We start from the raw sequence: 4,931 nt of genomic DNA on the forward strand, positions 1-4,931 counted from the left end.
GTAGCTTGGGGAAAAGAGCGGGGAGGTCGGGCTGTAGCCGGGGGGTGGGGGGGCTGTACGTAGGACTGGTGGGGCTGTACTTGGGGCTGGGAAAGGGCTGTACGTCGGGGAGGTTGGCGAGTACTTGGGACTCGATGGACTGTATTGAGGACTGGAGGGACTGTACGTGGGCGAGGTCGGGGAGTATGGGTGAGGAGGGCGAGTAGTTGGGTGAGGTGGGGGAATATTTGGGGGAGGAAGGCGATAGGACGGGAGGTGGGGGAATATGTGGGGCTGTTGGGGAATACTTCGGAGAGCTGGGGGAATAGGAGGGTAAAACCCGGAGAATAGGTCGGGCTGGTTGGGGAATAGTTGGGGCTGGTTGGGGAATACTTGGGAGAGGAAGGCGAGTAGGAGGGTGATGCGGGGGAGTATTGGGGTGAGCGGGGGAATTGAAGGACTGGTAGGGGAGTAGGATGGAGATGTGGGGGAATACCAGGTGAGGATGGGGAATAGTTGGGAGCATAGCTCGGGATGTAGGGGTATGAGGGGCTGGTAGGGAGTATGAGGGGACGGGGGTGAATAAGAGGGGCTGGTGGGAAATAGGACGGGGAAGTTGGACTGTAACTTGGAGAGGTTGGGGAATATGAGGGACTTGTTGGGGAATAGGAGGGAGAGGTTGGGGAGTAGGAGGGTGATGTGGGAGAATAGGAAGGAGAGTAGGGGTATGAAGGGATGTCGGGAGTAGGGGTGAGGTGGGGAGGTAAGAAGGAGATGTGGGGCGTATGATGGGGAGGTTGGGAATAGGAGGGATGGTCGGGGAGTATTGTGGGAAGCGGTGGGTCTGGGGCTGGTTTGGGACTGTAGTGGGGGAAGTCGGGGAGTTAGCCCGGAGACGCCGGCCCTCATGCTTGGCGACGTGGGCTGATACGCCGGAGAGGATGGCGAGTAGGAGGCAGAGAGAGCCGTAGCAGGGCCTTGGGAAGTATGGGCTCATTTCCCCGTGGGGACCCCGGACTTCCAGGCTGAGGCGACCAAGCGGAGAAAACCCAGGTGACAAGCCTGTTGTCGCGGCTGCGCAGGAGAGAAAGCCGGTCTCCTGGAGTCATGCCACTTCCTACACCAGGTGTCCAAGCACCATACGGTGACATGGATGGGGTTCGCTCCTGAAGCCCATGGGTCTGGGCTGGGGTCATACCAGACGATGGTGATGCAGCACCGAAGATGCCTCCACCCATCATCATGCCTGCTCCCGGCATAGGAATCTCCATTCCCATCTTGCACTTCTCGTCATCCAACACGAGATCGAACGAGCCAGAGCCGATCTTCGGCAGCTGTCCCAGCATGATGTTTTCAGACACGCCTCGAACGGGGTCAACCTCGGCACACGAAGCAGCCTCCATCAACACGTCAACAGACTCTTCGAAGGAGCACTTCATCAGGGCTCCAGTGTCTTGTCTGTTGATGCCGTGACGGGTGATAGCCATAAGATGGCCCTTGCTTGTCATAACATCACAAAGCAAAGCGAGATGACGGTAGTTCACGTACAGACCATAGAACATAAGCACAGCATTCTCTCCTTCTCAATACACTTTCGCACGGCCTCAATACCAAGGACCTCAAATACTTCCAAGATATCGTTGGAGGATGTTCTTACTGGATCGACATCACGTTCTGAGAGTACCTTCATGAGTGCAGTTCCGTCAGTTCCAACAGCCATTCTGCAATTGCCTTAAACTCACCTTGATCATTTACAATGATTCGTTTCTTTTCATCAGTCTGAGGCAAGTGCATATACACTTTGGTGATAGCTTCATGCCTTGGAGAGTCAAATCATTAAGCATGTTGGCTTCAATGCATCTCAAGAATGTGTCATCCTCCATTTTGTCCACCTGTTTATGGAAAAGGCATTTGTCAATAATTTTTTTTTTTTTCATAAAATTCAATTCATTTGTCTTATGTATGTATGGTTGTTAGACATTTAAAAGATAAAAATCTTGTAAATTACTGACCTGTTCCTCAGCATCATCAGCTAATTTATCATCACCAACAATAATACGGATACGGAGTACAAGCTTCTCAGCATTGTCGTCATTGAAGATGCAATTCAAGTCATCTCCAAAACCTGAATTGATCTTTTGGGAATCTGTTCCATGGTTCAATTCTTATCTGGAACCAATATCACATACCAATGAGAAATATGAAATTAATATATAATTAAAACAAGTACTTAGGAACTGCAATTTTTCATGATAGTTTGTTTCTTCCTCACCATCATACTTTCACTGATCTCCCTTTTTTATATGCAAGCAAGCATGCCAATCCGTCCTAACTTTACCTGTCATTTTCTTGCGGTCAAGTTCAATACGTAGCAGCCATGGGGAAATTCTAGAGACATCAAAGTCAGGCATCTCATAATACACATTAACAAATTCTTGATCCTCTGTAATGCATGTGTTTTGTGGGTCTGGGTCATAGTAGATGGCAGTGTTGGATGTCACCTGAATATGAGATAATAAAGAAATAAGTAACTGTGGTTGCTTATTTACATAAATTAACATGCAACTTGTTATTCTGATATTTATTCCACTGATCTCTTAACTCTAAAAAGATATGCCATACAATACACACCTTGCGTAATGTTGTGTGTTCCAGTCGACAAAGGACATTTTTGGCTTTCTCAGCATCTCGGGCAGAAGCTCCCACCAAGAACACAGTGAGGGATGGAGCCTTAGGTTTTTTACTAATGTTGATAATTTCCTTCAGCCTGGGTACACCAAGGGTTACATTCTTGGAGGACACACCAGCAAAATGGAAAGTGTTCAGTGTCATCTGAGTGGCAGGTTCACCAAGGGACTGTGCAGCCAGTGCTCCGACCATCTCTCCAGGATTGGCCTGGTTGGAATTTAGAAAAAAAACAAAAACATTAGAAACCTCCATTTCATATTTTTTCATCATTCATCAAAATAAAATTCAAAGATGCTTAAGAGCAAATTATATACTTACAATTGCTTGATGAATCTAGTCTCAATTTCACCAACAAGCCAGTTGAAGGATTCAGAGGTTAGTTTATATTCTTCTGCAACCTTCTTAGTGCACAGTGTTGATCGCACTAAGCACTGGAAAAGGAAGGTAGCGTCTCGTTGGCCTGCAGACTGATACGATCTTCACCCGTCACAATGTTACACTTTGCCAACATTTCCCTCACACCTTCAACTACCCTTACTGGGTTTAAGTCAGTTGGTGTGCGCTTATTGATGTGGAAAATCTTCTGTACATTCCAAATCATTCTTTCCAAATTGCATGGCAACACCACCTGTAAAGAGATGTCAACATGATTAGTAACAATCAATAATCCTTACTTCAGCCATATGAACATAACACCAAGCAAGCAGTTTTTTTCATTATTTACACTGAACACCCACCTTTGTGTCTCCCTTAGGGAACACCTGCCGAAGACCAACTCTGTCTTCTTGGAGTTTTTGCCATTCTTCTTCAAGAACATTGATGGCAACTGGGGACCCAATTAGCTCACGGACAACCTCTTCGTTGAATAGTCGCCGCAAGTACCTTTCATTGGTCACATCAAATCTGTATTTGTCTTCAAAACGTCTGTTTGAGAGTTTAACTGTAGGCATCTTCTGGAATTCTACATATTCACCTGCCAGGCCGTCTTCACCATACCTCAGCTGAATCACCTGACTCACACTGTTTCTTACTGTTCCATCATAGTTGACCATCACGCTCTCCATAGCTTTTATCAAACGTCGCTGAATGTATCCTGTCTCAGCAGTCTTTACGGCAGTATCAATCAGACCCTCTCGACCACCCATAGCATGGAAGTAGAACTCTGATGGTGTCAGACCAGCAAGATATGAATTCTCCACGAAACCTCTGGATTCAGGACCATAATCATCCTTGATGAAATGTGGCAAGGTCCTTTTACGGAAACCAAACGGAATTCTTTTACCTTCAACGTTCTGTTGACCTACACAGGCAATAACCTGAGAAATATTAATGTTGGATCCCTTTGACCCTGACACTACCATAGCCTTTAGATTGTTGTATTCTGTGAGCGACTTCTTGGCCGATCCTCCAGTTTTGTCTCGAGCCATGCATTCAGAATCCTGTTTACTTGGTTCTCGAAGTCTGCCTCAAAGTATTACCTGGAGTTGGCTCAAGCTCGTCATTATGGGCTTTGTGAATCACCTATTACATCTTCCTTGGCTTTGCGGATGGTGTCCTGAATAATTCTGTAGGTCGCAGGATCAGAAATGGTGTCTCCAATGCCAATGCTCATGCCCTCTAGAAGTAGCCAGTTGTTGATGACAGTCTGAATGTTACCATAGAATCTTCCTGCAATTTCATGTCCCAATTCCATCCAAGCAACGTGCAACATAGAACCAGATGAGGCTCCAAGGGTTTTCTTGCATAAAATACCCATCACTAGCTCTCCGTGCTCCACCAATACCTGAAATGATAAAATTTATTATTATAACTTTTCTTTTTACCAAATCAGTCAACATGTGTAATCAATTTCTATAAATATCAAATATCTAAAGATTACAAAAAAATTATAATGATCATATAAATCAGAACCAACTAACTATATTTTCCCTTAAAACCAGAATTCTATCTTAACTCCCCATACACCATCAGTGCTTACCTTGGTGTCACCTGGGGATATCCACTTTGTATGGTCCATCGTCCTCATCATCAGGGTGAGTTGAGTGAGTCTTGATTAGGTTTAGGTTTCCAGGAATGATGAGTGAAAAGAGCTGCTTGCCGGTCCACAGTGGTCGTGGTTTCAGGATTGCAGGCTGGGGCATGCGACCGTCCCAGATGGGCAAGAACATGAGCAAGTTCATCATCTCAGACTGTAAACAAGACATCATTAGCAATGTTGAAATATTCTTATTGGCAAAATAAAACAAAGTCAATGTAGACTTATG

At 45.7% G+C, this 4,931-nt stretch overlaps 1 pseudogene; it reads right to left on the reverse strand.

The window, feature by feature from the left end:
• Positions 1-4,931, reverse strand: part of LOC119593549 — a 17,928-nt pseudogene that overhangs the window by 7,927 nt on the left and 5,070 nt on the right.

The sequence above is a fragment of the Penaeus monodon genome, chromosome 32 (assembly GCF_015228065.2).
Source record: "Penaeus monodon isolate SGIC_2016 chromosome 32, NSTDA_Pmon_1, whole genome shotgun sequence".
Lineage (NCBI taxonomy): Eukaryota > Metazoa > Arthropoda > Malacostraca > Decapoda > Penaeidae > Penaeus > Penaeus monodon.